An 18,402-nucleotide genomic window follows, 5' to 3' on the forward strand; every position below is an offset into this window, starting at 1 on the left:
CACAAAAATAATTTAAAGCAATAGAAGTCATTATAGAAGTACCAGGAAATGTAAATATTTTATCTGGTTTTTCTAGCACAGCTAGTTTTCAGGGGAAACTCAAGCTACAGAAGTACAAAGCAACATACAAATACTAATCAGTTTTATCTTTCCCTGTACTCTACCTGACTGGGTTAGCTATTTAAACAAACAGTTAAACTAACCAAGCTACAGTAAGATGATCTCTTACTTTATTTTAAAATTACATATGCTCTACCTGCATTGTGGACACAGCCTCAAGAAGTCATGTAAAATTCTAAAAAGTGATAGATCTACTTCTAGTTCAATGGCCCTGCACATTTCAGTCTCTAAAGGAAAAATATTAGCACAGTCTGCCTGAAGACTGATATGCAGTATACTATTTTTTTAAACAACCCCTATCATAAAGTCTGACACTGAAGCCAACTAGATACTTAATATTTATATACCTGTTGTAAAAATATCTGGTCACACCAAGTGTTCTGGCTATTTGGCTAGTAGTCCTTCTCTGACAATCTAGTGTGAGCCAACCTCCTCCACCCCAAACATACACACATTTATAACATTATCACCATCCTTTTAGTACGTCAGAAAGGTAAATAAATACTGAGCCCCCCATAGTTCTTTTTGCAGTACAACAAGGAAGTGTACTATGTTAAGCGGCAGTAGCTAGACAGTCTTTATTGGACACAAAGGACTACGGTTTTGCTGTATTGCTTATAATAAGTGGATTTTAAAAATATATTTTTAAAACTATCACTTTTTTCCTTTTTTTAAAATGTAGCATTTCAATAAATATATTAACTTTCCCAAGTCATCCCACATTTTGATGGATTGGACATCTTCTATTTCACTTTAAATCAGTTTACTACAAAATACTACCAACAGTTCAGTAAATGTCCAAACTGAATGTTTCTTATGGAAGCGGTCTTACTGAATAGCTACAGCACCTTATAAAAACCTTCCATTTTAAAACCAAAAGAAAACCTAAGAATGGTCACATTAAATCCATAGGAAAAACCCGCTATTGATATTGATTCTTGGCAACAAGTCCTCTTTTTCCCCACTAAAACTTTTATATTAATAACAGTACATTTTAATTTACAGGCTTCATGCCTAAATGCTCTTAACATACACTTTCTAATCATCCTTTGAGAAAAGATATAATGAAAAGAAAAAAAGTGTTAAGAAATATATATCAGCTTTATATGCCTTGGCTTTGATTATCAGGAGTGCGGAGCACCCAGAGCTCCTCTTGGAAGAGTCTTCAACCAAGAAAAAAATGCGTGCACTTGCTCATGACATTGTTAACTAATGTGGTAATCAACACCAAAACAAAATCTTACAAGGGCAGTTTGTAGCTTTCATGTCTATATTCTTTACCTCAACCTTCTAACACATGGAAAAGTTACAAACTGTCTTGTCTTCACTAGGATTTTACTTTGTTATTTACCTCACATTAGCTAACTTGTGGTAAGAAAAAGCACTTTTTTCCCCTAGTAAAGACAAAGCCAGTGGGAGCTCAGCAATTTTTTGAGGGCTTGTCTAGACTAAGATGAAAGATGTGTTTTTAAAACATGCTAGCTCCAACATTTTAACCAACATGTTTTAACTGGTATAGACAAGCCATATTTAACCTCTCTGAAGTTCACATTAACTGGTAGAGGTATTAAAACAAAATTTTTGCCCTGTCCACACTAAAGTTTGTGAAAGGTTAAAGAGTGTTGGCTAACACACTTAAAAAATACCTTATTCTAGGCAAGCACTAAGTCAGGCCTGGGATGTCCTGGGTTAGACACTTAGGATCTTTGGAACAAAAGATGATGGGTATTTTTGAAAATGTGTGCCACCATCTCTTGTGCCTTGACTATCCATCTGCAGGATAACAGATGTTTTAAGGGTTAGTTAATTAATGAATATCAAATGCTTTGAGAAAAGGAGCTACAGAATTGGAATAATTTAAATTAGATAGACAGACAGACAAAATCTCTTAGGCTCAGCTCATGAACAGAGTGTTTGAACCCTCCCTCCCAAAGTGATATAGACAGATAGCCTCTAAAAGAAAAAACAGAAAAATATAAAGAAAGAAAATTAAACTGATGTTTATTTTATCTATTTATTAATTTATTTTTATCTATGTTCTTGTTTTCTAATTTTTCTAACAGAAATTGAATTTAACATGGTTACAGAGAAATAAAAGCATTTACAGTTCCTCTCTCAACACTTAGAGGATCAATTTGAAAGAAAAACAAAATTCAAAAACTTATAACTTAAAACTAAGCAGCAATGAGCTCTGCCTGTGTTGAGCTTATTAGAGGATCAAATCAGGGCCTTAGCACCTGGACCAATGAATGCTAGTTAGCAGAATCATTATAAGTTTACATAGTATCTACATTTTAGTTTTAAGTGGAAAAATGGAAGCTTATTTTTTCCCAAATTTCTGTAAGACAGAGGAATAATTTCCCTTGTAAGAACATTAATTTTGTTTTCTTAAAACTACTCCAGAGAGGCATCTATACCTATTTTCCTCCACAGCTACATTTTCTAGCTCTAGCAGGGTGGTGGGCAACCTGCAGCTCGTCAGGGTAATTTGCTGGCGGGCCGTGAGACAGTTTGTTTACACTGATCGTCAGTAGGCATGGCCGCCCGCAGGTCCCAGCAACAATGGTTCACTGTTCCCAGCCAATGGGAACTGAGGGAAGCAGCGGCCAGCGCGTCTCTGTGGCCCACGCCGCTTCCCGCAGTTCCCACTGGCCAGGAACAGCGAACTGCGGCCACTGGGAGCTATGGGTGGCCATGTCTGCTGACGGTCAATGTAAAAAAACTGTCTCATGGCCCGCGGGCTGCAGGTTGCCCACCACTGCACTGGCACCTGAAAATAGAAATTAAAAACTACTGCAATTACACGACCAGTGTACACAGTCACTACTAGGATCCAGGCAGACTCCATTCTATTCCCACTCATCTGCCCCTCACCATAAGCACCGGTCTTTCACCCACCATTAAGCAGCTGTTGATAAGTATGGTTACTCAGAGAACAGTACCTACTTATTCCCCATCCTACCATCCTCTCCCTTCCGCAGACACACAACATGAAATCACCATTTTAAATTAATTCAAATATACCCATTACCTTGAGACTGTAAGCCTGGCAACTGAACAGCAATGTACAAGATTCACCTTCGGAATAGTATGTACTGTAGACAGGATTGTTAGAATGAAGAAAGACTAAATGCAAAGCCAAGATTGCTGGTGAGATCTATCAGCTACTTATTAGCATGAGATTTAGAAAGCCACATGACAAAAGGGATAAAACAGCAGAATACAATCCACAATGCTGTACTCCAAAGGAAGCAACATAAAAATATCAATGCTATCTGTTAATACCATCTAAACATTTGTAAATGCAGTGCTGTGGAAACACTGATCTAAAAAGCAAGCAAAAGTACTGACCTACTTCACAGCTCTTCATGTTCTGACTGCCTCCTATTAGCTTTAAGGCTACAACTCATCTTCATCCTCATCCATTCAAAACTATGATCCAGCATTTTACTGAGGGCTTCCCTTAGTCCTCATATTCTAAGAAATCTGCAAGGCTATTAATGAAATGCAATGTGGAAAATAAGCTCACTGAAACCGTGTCACGGTACTTAAACTATGATGGAAACTTCTTCCAAGAATTCCTGCATAAGTTATCTTTGATGTTTACAGAAGACTTGCAGTTCCATCCCTCAGTTAGCAAACTTCTGTGTATATCTCCTAAAGGGGAGCGGGGGGGAGCGAGTGTCTGTCTTTGCCTCAGGATAAATGAGAATGATTTCAATTGTCTGTTCTTGACCGTCTAGTAAGATAGGATCCTGCTGAAGACCAAGTTCCTGGCAAGATGCAAGGAGAGGAAGACCTTTGAGTACAACTCTAACTTCATTAGAAAAGTAATTAAAATACTGATCCATAAAAGAATGTCTGCAGTAGAAGGTGGGCAAGTAGAAAGTACAGCATCTCTGGCATTGCAAATTCACTTGTGGAACACCTGAACTCCATAGGCAACATGGTGGTATGATGATAAGTCACATGATATAGGGCCCTAAAGGTCAAGGGGCCAGGGTCATTTGAAAACTAAGTTGGGAACAGATCAGTGATGATGCTCATGTTCAGAGGGATACAACACAGAAAGATATAAATGTGTCCTTAGTATCCATGTTTATAAGTGATTTCTACTGTAACTTCTTTAACTATTAGCTTTCAGAAACATCTTCAACAAGTTATTTGCCATGGGCCAGTCGGTCAGTGAGATATAAGAATGAACTGAAGTGAACTGCGATATTGTGAACTTTGTTTTATTGTGTAATTGTGAAAGTTTACCTGTGGTTTAAGACTTGAAGAGTGTAAGTAGCAACTAATAAAGGACATATTTAATGAGACACCAGTGATAGCTATGCTGTTATTCTTAAAATTAAAACGTTTCTGTAACTTTAGAGGAAACACATTTTTTTTATTTGCCTATATATGACATGAATAAATACAGATTTACAGGTTCTAGCATGCAAATGTATCATCTTATATGACAGGGATAAAGCATGCATGCAAATCGTGCATCAAAGTCATGAAATGAGCAACAAATGCAATAAAAATATGGTATTCAAAAGTTTAGCAAAGGGACAGGAGGCACCAAAGATGTTCCTCACCTGCCATTTGGTGTATTTGCCAATAATTTCACAGGAGAGCCTCCTGTCCAAAGCATCAGATTCAGAAGCTAATATATTGCTCTACACATTTAAACCTTGCAACACTATGCTGCTGAAATACAATGCAATATAAACAGTTATCAAAGATTTATAATAGCAGATGAAGATTATACATTGCCACTGTGAAGTCAATGAAACCAAAAATTATCACTTAAATTGGCAGATTTGTGCAGACCACCAGCACAGAGTTATCTCTACTGTATTCTGCCTTTTTTCTTTTGAAGGCATAGCCACATGAAGGAAATTTTTTTCTCAGCTTTTAGCCAGCTAAGCCCTAAATAGTCATTGGTTAAACCCATATATAGGACTTCGTACTGTATTAAAGTACCGGTGTTTGCATCGTGTGCATTTCTCTAGATGTCTAGAAAAGATTAATTCTTCTAGTCATTTTGTGACAGGGTCTCCTTAAGTAACTGTAACTAGCATATTGTAAAGAATATTATGTTGAAACTGCAGGTCCAAATTTCTAAAATCCAACAAATATATGACGAGGAAGTGCAGCATGTATCTACAGTGTTGATTAGGCCAAGAGAATTGGCAACATTCTAATACACACAGAGAGCAACAATGCAATATATCCAATCAATATTTATTGCAACCTTCTATAGAAGCAATTTCCATTTTGGTGTGTTCTCTCAGACATGATGCTCTGAAACAGTTAAGTAACATAAAATATGCAGGTTATGGGTTATATATGTCACAGATGAAAATACAGAGTTTATGCAGCATTACATAATCCACTCATTGGTTTATGGACCCATGGTCCCCTTGGGAGTGTCACAAATCCAGATTGTCCTAGAGTGATAGGTTTTGTATTTACATATTTGAAAGAGCTAAAGAGTTTATTAAACAAAAAAGCCACGTTAAAAAAAGAGGCAAGTTATTTTGGCTACACACCTAAAGAAGCTCAAGAGCATCAATTGTTCCAGTAAAGGTCAGCTATGGCACCTATTTCAAAAACAATAAATTATAAAGATACTGAGAACTCCTAAATCCATCCTTTGGGGAGTGAGGGGTCTGTTATCATAAGTACAGAACAAATGCAGATCTGTACTTGAAGATGACAGAATAGAAGTGGAACAATAACTGTCAGGCACAGAGGCTGATAGCTGAATTCCGCCCAATAAAATACTGGTTTTGTGCTACAGCTCAATGTCTCATGGAGACACAGTTGAATACCCCACATTCTTTCCACTAGTCCAGATTTAGATATCCATACCATGAATACGTTCTCCTATCCTCCACACAGCTTCACCGACCAACCTATTTTAACTGATCATTACAGTCAGTCTAGAATTCTTGAGTGATCTCGTCCTCCCTCCTACTTCTGCTATGCATTATTTTAATAGTAGAATTAGTCCTTGTAACCATTAGTAATAGGCAAACTTCAAAATGTTCACAAGTTTGCTTCAGATAAGCATCCAAAAGTGGAAGAGATTTTATGCAAAAGTTTTTGAGAGCCCCCACTGGTCACTAAACCCTCTCACGCAAAGGTAACCCCATTGTCCTCTTGGCAAGCGTGACTGAAGTATTCTTTCTCCCCCATCTTCTGATGGATCTCCTCTTCAGGAAACAGTTTGTGGCCTGCACTGCCCCACACATGCCAAAATGACCCAAACACACACCTCCAGTTTTCACAAAATGTGGCTCACTCATCTATCAGGAACATGTAGGGTTTCCTTATGGAATTTTGGAAGGACAGATAGGGTGGGATTCTTAACCAGACCCTTTGGAACCTACAAAATGGATAAGTCTCAGAGGTAGGAGGCATCAGGTAGTTTTTTAGTTTAGATAAACCCATCCTTAGTCATCAGTCCATAGCAATACTAAGTTATCTTTGACTATTTTAGTTGGTATCCTAGGCCTGTAATGCAGCCTTTGACATACAAAATCACTCACTTTATGCACAAAGGAATACTACTACAAAAAGGCTTTATAAGTAGTTCAGTGTGTTTATACATATCAATACCTACAGATGTAAATACATACAAGCATGTGTGTATTTATATGGCACCCATCATGGTATTTAAGTGCAATATATGTGGTAAGTATGATTCACACATAAAAAATACAAAAAGCTTAAAACCTAATTTAATTACATTTGCACTTTTATAGGACTTTCCATAGAAAGTCTAGAATAATCTATACATCATCACTGTGATGGAGAAAAGTTTTATCTCTATTTTATAGAAAGGGAAATGGAAACACACACATTATATGACTCACTTGAGGACACACACAAAATCTGTGACAGAACTAGAAAGAAAAGCCCAGACCTCCCAGTGCCCAGTCCTGTGCTTCAGCTACTAGACAAGTCTTTGGATCTTATTTTTGTGTATCTTCTTCCATTCTTGATTGTAATATTAAAGGGGGAAATCTTTTAAGTACAGAGAATAAGCAATGTATTAAGCCTAATGAAGTTCCTTGTGCTTTAAAAAAAACCCAAAAAACAAAAAACTCACCTCACACAGAATAAGACCTGTAATTGATGAGACACTGAAATGGGAAAAAACAGTTCACATATATCAGGTAGATGACTATATCCACCAGTCTACTGTAGAGTTTTAAATCCCAGGGTTTTTTTAAAGGCCATTCATAAAACTATATCAGAGGTGTCTGTCTTCTATTAATGTTATGTCCTGTGACATCCAGTCAGCGAAAGATAAAAGATATGGCATTAACTTTTAGCGGCGGAATGAAATGAACATGGTGCGTGGTACAAGGTGACCCAGCCTAGCTTAACTGAGTACCAAACTATAATAAAATAAATCCTATGATCTTTATACTGGAAAAAGAGTAAAAACTGTAAAGACCAATTTTATTGAATCATGCATATTTCAGGCAGCTGAATCCTCTGCAACTACATGGTCCTTGCAAGAGCATCAATATTGACAGGGTGAACTGAGTCCTGGTGAGATCAGCTCTCCCCGAAACTTCATCTTCCTGCTAGTACTCATTTTCTCTGTAACAAAACCCAACATAAAAGTCTCAAACTTAAGCATCATTGTATGCACACAGTAAAACTATATTAGATGTTTCATCTAAGTCCCAGTGACTAGTGAGTGGCAATTGCAACCCACAGGTGAAAAAAGAAAAGAAAAAAAACCACACATCAGGTTGGGTGTGTATTTAATGAGGTTCCGCCATGACAAGCTGCCTAGCATTAACGCCACGCAACAAAGGGCTTTCAGGAACACAAACTTTGACCACAGTTTATAGGTCAGCTCTGGCCTTTACTGTGAAACCCTCCTATGGTCCGGCCTCCTCCAGCGAGCAGATTATCCCACATCTGCCTGCCAGGGCTGGCTCTAGGTTTTTTGCCACCCCAAGCAAAACGTATTTTGGCCACCCCCTTTTTTTTTTTTGGCTTTTACACGTGTTTGCACTTTTCAATTTTTGTTTTGTTTTGACTGTTTAAAATTTTTTAAAAAATGAAAACAGAGAATTTGCAGTTAGTGAAATAAAACAAATTTCCTACTAGTGTACTCATTTAATTTTAACAAAAGTCACAATTACAAACAATTTGGGTTCAACTATACACTGTAATGAAAAACGTTATATTTCTCCTTGATTGTTGACTTTTTTAAAATACTTATTTGAAGTACGAGATATTTTTCTAATTCTTTTCGCCGTTTCTCTCTTTGTGGCTCGTAGGCAGCACAGGAAAGTCATTTTTGTTTTTGTCCCAGCATTTTAGCCCTATAACCCCTGGCACCGATGCGACACTGAAATTGGCACAAATGGCACCGATAGGGCGGCACAGTACACACATTTTTTGTGATTGTGATTTCTAATTTAATTAATCAATCAATAACCTTTAACGTTTACACATTTACGCACGTTCACGTTATGAGTGACCGTGTCATGACGTGACACGATATTTTTCATGTCACACTCCTATTGCACTACTGGAGATTTTTTTTTCCATACATTGGAGTTTTCTGAAAAAAAAAAAGGCTGGCCGGAATGCCGCCCCTGGAAATGTGCAGCCCCAAGCACGTGCTTGCTTTGCTGGTGCCTTACGCCGGTCCTGCTGCCTACTGCAAGACTCTTACACCTTCCTCTGAAGCATATGGTACTAGCTGCTGTCAGACACAGAATACTGGAGATACAGGACTAGATGAACTGCGGGTCTGATCCAGTGTGTCATTTTCTATACTCCTCAGCTCACACATTTCCACTTGTCAAATTCCCACAACATGTTGCCACTAAAATCGTCCTCACCTGCCACTTTGATTGCAACACATTCCATCTTGTGATTTGGCTTCCTATATCTTCAGTATCACATTTAAATTCCTTATCTTCCATGCTCAGCTCCACCCCTATCTTTAATCTCTTCTCTAGTTGCCCCTTTTACTCCCTCTGTGTACCCCGTGCTCTGCAAACTCAGGTCACCTTGTCACTCTTCTGTCACACAAACTAGGGCCAGGTTTGTTGAGGTGAGCAGAACTTTCAGTAAGGTCAAGACATGGCAGACCTTGAGACAAGATATAATTTTCAGCTGAAACCAGGTGGATTTGGCAAAATTTTGCTCTGAATTCTTGAGGTCATTTGAATCCAAAATTTGAAAGATGTGAACTCATCTGAGGAAAAAAAAAAAAAAAAAGGATGCATACAAAACCCTATGAATTCAAAACTAACGCATTTTGCATAGGTCTGCTTTCCCCAGGAATAGCTGCTTTCTAATTATTTTAAGAAACTGATCATTTTAAGACCCATTCAGAGCACACCTGAAAAAGTGCCAATGAAGTCAAATGAGGTACTTCAGATTTTTCATTCTCCTTTGGGTGAGATATTCAAGCTATCAAAACATCTTCGAGAGTTAGTTACTTACTCACTCATTTACTGCTCACAGGCTCTGCTTTAGCACTACAGAGAGTTCAATTTCATCTGAGACAAACACTTCCCATTTTAAATATGGGGAAGTTCAGTAGCACTCTACTGAACGAATGAAGAGCTACTTCAAACAAATTCAAAATAGTATACTGTGAATTTATTGAAGCTGCAAAAATAAATTTACAAAAAAAAACCTGCAAAAAACAGTTGAAACACTAACATTTTTCAAAACTCTATGCACAAATTAACATAGGTGAATACATACAGCAGGGCATAGAGAATGCATTCAGCATACCAATTGCAAATAGGAACAACTCTACAGTAACCCCAAAGTGATTTCTGGATATTACCTTGCATTGTTTGCAATGTGACACTGAAATGTCACAACTGTCACTGTGTGTTGATGCAATACAACAGTGCAATCATTACCTCAATGCCAGGACATTATGATTGTTTGATGCTGGAACTTTACTCAATAGAATGGATTCAATTCAACTAGCCAAATCTGGGTCACAGAACAGAATTTTGCCCAATATTTACCTTTCCTCTACCCCCACCCCTGACTTGGAGGTAGGAGGAGCTAAAGATTTTTCTTCCCCCTCTTCTTCATCCCCATCCTTTCAGGTTGCTAGGACAGAGTGTTTTTCCTCTCACCCTCCTTGCCATTTCCTGAATACAGTATTTGAAAAAATGCTGTGCATATCTAGATGTATGAGACACCACGAGGATCAACGCCTCCCTAGCTCTGTGCGGCACAAGCAGAGAAAGAGGCTCTGAAATCAAACCCTAAAACTCCACAAGTACTGTGGCTCCCTAGAGTGATTTGCTGAGTACCATGGGTATAGACCCAAAATGGGTTCTTAGACATTTAATAAAGGAAAGGTGGGTGCCCACCAGGAGTACTTTAACTTCTACTTCTTTTCATCACTCAGACACTGAGTGGTATGTTTTCAAAGTACTGCAGAGAAACTTAACCATGTAACCTATGGGGCCAGGTTCTGATCCCAGTTACTCCAGTGTAAATCCAGAGTAACTCCATCAACCTCCATCTGATTTCCTGATTAGCATCTGCCTTACTGGGCCAGAGCCTCAGCTATAAATTAGTACAGCTGCACTGACTATGGATCTACACCAGTTGGGGATCTGGCCCATTGACTTTAAATGTTATCTCAGCATCTATACTGTGCTGACAGCATTCCATTAGAAGTTGTACAATTCCAATGTGTCACAATGGACATATCTGGCATATATGGCAACATGCAGTCCAGGCACTTCAGAACTGGTTGAAGGGGGTCACAAAGTTAAAAAACAAACACACACTACTTTGAAAATATACCCCTACAATATCTAGAGATGGTACCAACACTTCAGTGATAAGCAGTTTCTTAACTGCTCCAGCCAGATTCATGCCAGCAAAACAGGCTGAAAAAATATATTTGGAGGGAAAACCAATATCTTTGTATAATAAAATGGTAATAAAATCTTTACCAATTATTCTAGTATTTTCTCAAAATAGGCATACTCTCTTTCATGCTTTAATTTTATGTTTTTCTTTGCCCCATGTTAAAGCACCAACATAATTATCCCCTATAAGGTTGAGTGAGGTCGTGATTATTTAGCTATTTTTTTTATTTGTGGAATTTAGGCGAGACTGTTCCAAGCTGTTTATCAAAGTAATGGCTTGATTGGCTTTAGCATTTTTCGTAATTGTTAAAAAAAAAAAGTTTTCTATCAAACAGAGGGAGAAGGAGGTTAAATACTTTAATTACTCATTTGCAAAAAAAATTCTATTTGAACATGCATGTAATGTAAAGGGGCTCCTAATTTTGGAGCCAATTCTCAGGATTTAATGACACTGCTGTGTAACTGAAAATGTAAACTATGACTATATGGTATTAAGGCATATTCTTTGTCAATTTAATAACATATTACAAGTAGTATTTATAATGTTTTACTTCTCTTTTAAAGGTTTAAATGTGGAATTATCTTAAAAATGCTGATCACTTTCATCACATAGTGCCTCATCCTGATGTGGTTCAAGAGGTTTGTAGTATTTACCTAGAGACATTATATAGGACTACTCACATGAGGGCACCCTGATTCAGGACAGCATCCTGATTTAGAAAAGCACTTAAGCAGATCCTTAAAGTTAAGTACGTAAGTGCTTTCCTGAATGTGAGCCTTAGTGTATACTATTAAAACGTAACATGAACGCATCTAAGCGGCTCCAAACTGCTACTGAAAAGGTATCTTGGCACTTTGGGAGGAGGGGGAAGACAATTTAAAAGTCTCATTTTTTTCTCACCCCCCTTTTTCTTGACTATCCTTGCAGTTAGTATATATATTTTTATATCACTTCAAAATAAGAAAAAACTTTTTCACTCTCCCTTCTGCTTCCAGAATTTGTCTGCCACCACCATGCAGTATAGTGAACAGAATCTTGGTTATTCAGTGAGGAGGACTGATACTCCCCAGGTAGGCACCTGTACGCCATTTGAAAATCTCCTCCACAGCAATTTTCTAATACATAACAGAAAAAGCATTTTTTTCTTGTTGCTGCATGGTAGGGTTAAAAAGAACCACCAAATAGGTGTTTACATATGAAGTATCAGATAATGTCCTGTTCGATTTCATAGGGATGGCACCAGTATGGTTCCATAGACATTTCTCTAAGAATTTAAGAGAATGGTCTCTTTTTTAATAGATTTCTTGAACCATTCAGTAGGATTTACTAGAGAATTCTCGCTCTGCTACAGAATTCTATTAATGGATAGTTTAAAAAAAAAAAAAAACACTGTATAAAGAATTTTGTTCTATATTAAATTCTAGAGTTTTCCATAAGAAAAATGGGGGGTGGGGATGAATATATGCCTAATTTTTCCCATCTGGTCTCTTCTCCCATTTCAGCTCATTAACTAAAATGGTGGCAATAATGACTATTACCTCTTAACTTTAACATAGTTTTGCTGATTCATGGATCTCAGACTGCTTTACAAGATTGTTCAACATCAGCTCTATTTTGCAGATGCGGAAACTGAGGCACAGAAAGATTTAGTGACTGGCATAATATTCCTCATAACAGAACCAGGAACAGAATCCCAATTTTCTGGCTCCCAATCTGGCACCATAGTAGTTGGCCCACAGTACCTTTCAGATTGACTGTGGCAGATATCAGGAGACCCACCTGTCAGTAACTGTCAGCCCTCACAACTCTCATTAAACATACTTAGTCTCTCTCCCAGCTCCTGGACTATGTCTAGCTATACGTTTGTACAGCGCCTAGCACAAAAATTCTAATAGATCAGAATAATCAAAGTCCGTTATTCTGCTTTCTTTTTTAAAATCTATATTCCTTTCCCACAGGCAGTCAGAAGTTTTTGAGGCGGATTAGCTTTCAGATTAAGTTACTGTATATAAAACCTCCGCACACAGAATGATTCCATGAAGCTTGTGTTTTTACTCAGGCAGGTTTCATTTTTTAATTATTCCTCATTGAAATATTCCTAATTGCAGCCTTCAGCAGTTCACTCATCCCTTAAGAAAAAAATCATATAGAATTTATTGAAAATGATAACTTTTGAAAAGGCATTTTCAGCCAGCCATTCTATAGACTTTACCTGTGAATTATATCACTTCTATAGAATGGTTTTTAAAAGCTACAGAAAAGATATCACTTCCGATTAAATTCTACTGGTTAAGAGTAATTTCCATAGAATCCTATTGGTTTCATCCCTATTAAATTCACTAGCATATTTTTGTTTGCTCATTACTAACAGTTGTCCTTTTCCATAAAGAAAGTTCCCCCTGAATCTACTTTAATGGCCAGACTGTTCTAATGTTCAGTTAATGCCTTCTTCATTTGTACTGAATAGTATTGTATCATGTACACAGATTCTGTAAATTTCAGAAATTAATTTGTTTTATTTTATTTATTTTGTTTTGTACTATGTTACATTCCCATGTAGTGCCCAAAACTGCAGTCTTTACAAACTGGAGTTTGGGGTGCACAGTACTTCTGGATCAGGGCCTAAAATCTCCTTTTCCCTAATGATCACAAACCTAATTTTCCTAATCTCTCCTCATAGTTATGCCCCCTGAAGTCCAAAATTGCTGCTCTGTCCTGTACTTATTTCATTTTCCCAATATTCTTCCGCTAATGCTGTGCTCAGAAATATGCCCAAATTTTACCATAATTATATCAGCACATAGATCAGTTCAGCTATTTGTCTTATATGGCAGCTTTTTAACATGACATGCAATATTTTCATATCAACAACTACAGTGAGTTACAAATATTTGAAAGAAGTTGTGTAGGTTTTATTATTATTAGGTCTTTATGCTAAGCTTTTACTATTTTGTAATGTTAATGATCAGTAACCATGGGATCATGAAAAGACTTTCTTTAAACTTACAGACACAGTGATAAAATATTCTCACAGTTTCGGAACCTATGAAACATATGGCAATGCATGTTAAAATTTGCTCTCTGACTGACTTCTAAGAGTATTGTATACTACACATAAGCTACTTTTAAGGTTCTTCAGGGGATGTTAAATGCTACATAAACTTTACATAGCAAGTTTGTAACTCAATGTATCAGATTTTCTACTTTAGTGATTATTCAGCTGGTATTATTTCTTAATGGATTCTTTTTTAAAGAACTAGATTGTGATTAATTGCAGTCCATGATTATGTACATGAAAAGGATTGGTTTGAACCTTTGCCCTAGACATACACAAGGGTAAAAGGGAAGATACAAAGGTTATGGCTTAATAGTTTTACTTAAATAAACTGTGACATCTCTTAATAGACACAAATAATCCTATTTTTTGTGTTCATTAGATACATTTTTCACTGCCTAATGTAAGAAGCGATTCATGTACAATGAAATGGGCCAGTCAAACAGGTATTTGAGTTGGAGTGTATTTATATCTTATTTCATCAATTGAAATATACTTAGTTTGTCCTCAAAACCATGTTTAAAATATTACAGTCTCCATCTACATGTTTGTTTGGGTTTTTTTTGGTCTTCTAAAACTTCAATATATTGTACAATTTAAGTTGGAGCAATACATACACCAGTATTAAACAGAATATTGTATTAGGCATAGTATCTGCTATTAAGGTTGAATACCAGCTTTTATCATAACTTCCTTTTTCAGGTGCTGAAATTTTACAAGGTTTGTATATACCCAAAGGTGAGCTTTCCTGAACATTTCAGCAAAATCCCAGCTACTCTTTTTGAGTTTTGTTTCCTAGGATGGTGGTTGGGGAAAGGGGGGGGGGGAGAATGGGGGTGGGGGAAATATACCCTAGCTACATTTCCCTCCATATATATTCCTATCACAAGTACTGTGTGTCACTAACTCAGCATCTGAAGGAATCAGAGTCAAATATGGCTCATTTTTTAGATCTCTGAAAGAACAAGGAATTGGCTTGGGAGTTATTTTTCAAAACTCTTTTATGCATGCACAATAGGGCTATTTCAAGGATCTCAGACTAAACCTTGGACACTGGAATCTGAAAACAATGGTTTTATTCTTAATTTCTGATTATTCTGTTTTAGGTCCTGTTCAGCTGTGACGATCTGGGAGCTCTTCAGCTGAACTTTGAAAGGACTTTAACCAACTATACAAAGTTTTTAAAATGCCCAGGATCTGGTAAAACATGATCCAGATGCTACGGACTGGCTTTGATACTACTTTGCACTTAACAAAATAGTAGGTTAGACCTCAACACCCTTTTTGAGGTAAGAAAATATTATTCCCATTTGAAAGCTAGGATAAATGAAACTCAGAGAAGTTAAGTGACATATCAAGAGCCCACACATTTATCTGTCTGTTAGGTCCATGCCTTTTCTATGGTGCCTCACAGGAAAAATCACAATCTCTCTTTGTTTCATTTTCTCCATCTGCAAAATAGGTATAATATTTACCCACCTTTGCAAAACCCCAAGATGTTTACAGATAGAAGTCGTTTTAAAATTATGAACACTTAAATTTGAATGACCCAGATTTTGATATTGTCATGAGTTTCTTAGTTGTTTGCAGTGTTGGTGCAGTCATACTGGTCCAAGGATCTGAGAGACGAGGTAGCTAAATACAAGTTTAGCTCAGACATTCTGCTTCCTTCCCCAGACTTGAAGAAGAGCTCTGTGTACCTTCCACCAACAGATGTTGGTGCAATAAAAGATATTACCTCACCTACCTTGTCTTTGAGTTTCTTAGCCACATTCTGAAAATGACTGGATTTGTTTTAAATGGAGCACAGCTTTGGGTGTCATTTTACAATTTAATAAATAATCTATTTAGTATCACAGGGTTTCAGTGTGATTGTCCAACATCAATGAAAATGTTCAGTTCTTTGGAACCCCAGAAGAGCAGAGTTCAATTAGTCTTATTTCATCACAGTAGAAACGTTAAGAAAATAACTAAGCTCACCATATTTACATGTCAGAATTTGAAATACTTTGACAATTCAAGCTTCATTTTATTATAGCACAAGTAGAGTCTCTTCTCTTCTAGGAACTGGATTAAAAATGAACATAGCTGATAAAATGAGGTGTAGCTCATTTTAACACTGTGTTTCAATGGTTGTGAAGTTATATGAGGACAAATATTCATTTTTGTTATCCAATGGGAGATTTAATTCCTGACAGAAGCAGAGAGTAAATGTATGCCAAAAATGAGTGGAAGTTTTGCTTTCCTTTTTAGTATTTTTATTTAAAATGCACCCACACTGATTTTCTAATTAACATAGACAGTTACAAAACTTATGGGAGGGAGAAATCACACCACTCAAGAGCTGTGCCAAACCCAACAAGGCTCTATTTGCAATACAAACTAAATAATACATGCAGGGTGCTGGAAGTAAACCAACTCCTGAACTTTTGACTGGAGGACCATATTTAATGAATCACCACCCCCCATCAGAAACCCCTAACAAGCACCAATGATCCTCCCTCGACTCCCCATAACCACTGAGCTCCCCAACACTTTTCAAAACCAGGGGGGAGGGGGGAAATTGCTTGCTCTCCAATGGGGAAGTAGAGGCCATCCTTCTCAGAATAGAGCTGAAGAAAGGTAAGGACCATCTACGTATGGCGTGTCAAGCTTTTAAGGTACAGGAAAGAAGACTGGCCAATTTCACAGCTCTGAGAACCTCCTTGGACTATATTCATGAACATTTTGCAATAAAAGTCTGAAGTCTGTTGCCTCCCACTTCCTCCTTTGTCTGTCTTGCAAATTTAGATTGTAAACTCTTCAGGCAGGAACTCTCTCGTATTACATATTTGTACAGAGCCCAATCTTTGTTAGTCCTCCAGATGCTACTATAAATCAAATAAGAAAAATAATTAATAATAAAGTCTGCATCACATCTGGACCTCACATCCATGTATAAGTTCAAGTGAACTCAAAGCAAATAGTTCACACAACTCTAAATCACGTCCACTGGTGAAATCTGAGCTTCCTCCTCCCCCCCCCCCCACTTTCTCTCACTATTACAATTTTTTCAGTGCAAAACACATTTTTAATAAAACGTAACTTACAAACACTGATATTGTTGGGCAATTATGAAGATGCACATGTACAGATCTGAGCACAGGGCCCAGGAGCCAATTCCAGTTCTGACACAGAATCCTCCTGTGGCCTTAGAAAATCCACTTTGGCCCTGACACTGGAAAGACTTAAGCATGTGCTTAACTTGGGTGACATGAGTTTATGGACATATTTAGAGCTAAGCAGGTGCACAACTCTTGGCAGGATTCGGGCTTTAATACCTGTGCCTCTGGTCCCCATGTGTAGGACGAGGATAACACCACTGACCTACTTTTAAGGATGTTCCAAGGATTGCTGTCGAGCTCCAATTCTGCAACTGATAACACACGGACAGACTGCTGTGCCCTATCAGTTGTAGGATCCGGGGCCCATACCAGCGCTAACTATTTGAAAATGCTACTACATTAAATGTTAACATGCCACAGTTGTTACATGATCGTGTGTTCCACAGCCTCCAGTACCTGGCATAATATGAGAGATGCATTCAAAATGCAAGTGCAATATGGTTGTAAATTAATATATACAAATACACACACACGCAGTTTTAGAACTCACAGCTATGCAGTGGGGGAGAGAGAGAGAGAGAGGGCTGCACTTTCTAGCTTTCTGCAGACTTTTGTCTGAACGCTCCTTTGGGGAAGAAGCAAGAAAAATTACCTGAAGGCGCAATTTTGAGCAACTGAATTAAGATTAAAGAAAAGAAAAGGAGTACTTGTGGCACCTTAGAGACTAACCAATTTAGGTGCCACAAGTACTCCTTTTCTTTTTGCGAATACAGACTAACACGGCTGTTACTCTGAAACCTAAGATTAAAGAGTGGTCTCAGCCAAGTCACAACTCTCGGTCTCCTGAAAACCCCACGAAAACTATTTGACTGATGTCATCAAATTTAAATAATTCACCTGACGTCACACTGGAGAAGCCAACCATGAACACCTAACACATTATTATTTTGATCCGATTGTTAAGAGAGAATTACAGGAAAACCTGCACTTTCCACCGTTATTAAAGCAGTGACCCTGGCAGCACTCTTTTGTGCTGGACTTTTTATATCTTCAAGCCTATTAATCAGATGGCAGTTCAGACTGATGTGCTTCAAATAGCTGACCCCGGCTAGTGCTTTAATTACTTGTATTCAATGGTAATTAAGACTTTTCACATTCAAGTTTAATTTAAAAAAATTAAGTGTAAAATTCAGTTGTCTAATAAAGAGTTGTATTCTTTCCTGTGCTTCAGCATGGACA

General features: G+C 37.5%; 1 protein-coding gene across 2 annotated transcripts in view; it reads right to left on the reverse strand.

Annotated features, from left to right (window-relative positions):
• The window catches only part of FIGN (fidgetin, microtubule severing factor), a 118,005-nt gene that overhangs the window by 69,474 nt on the left and 30,129 nt on the right, over nt 1–18,402 (reverse strand). Inside the window, exon 3 of one of the 2 annotated variants that reach the window (XR_012154277.1) lies at nt 16,311–16,929. The exons of the other annotated variant lie outside the window; for it this stretch is intronic. The gene's annotated coding sequence lies outside the window, so the exon portion shown is untranslated. Of the gene's footprint in view, nt 1–16,310; nt 16,930–18,402 lie in introns of those variants that run through there. 2 annotated transcript variants of the gene reach the window in all.

Source organism: Lepidochelys kempii, chromosome 11 (assembly GCF_965140285.1).
Source record: "Lepidochelys kempii isolate rLepKem1 chromosome 11, rLepKem1.hap1, whole genome shotgun sequence".
Taxonomy (NCBI): domain Eukaryota; kingdom Metazoa; phylum Chordata; order Testudines; family Cheloniidae; genus Lepidochelys; species Lepidochelys kempii.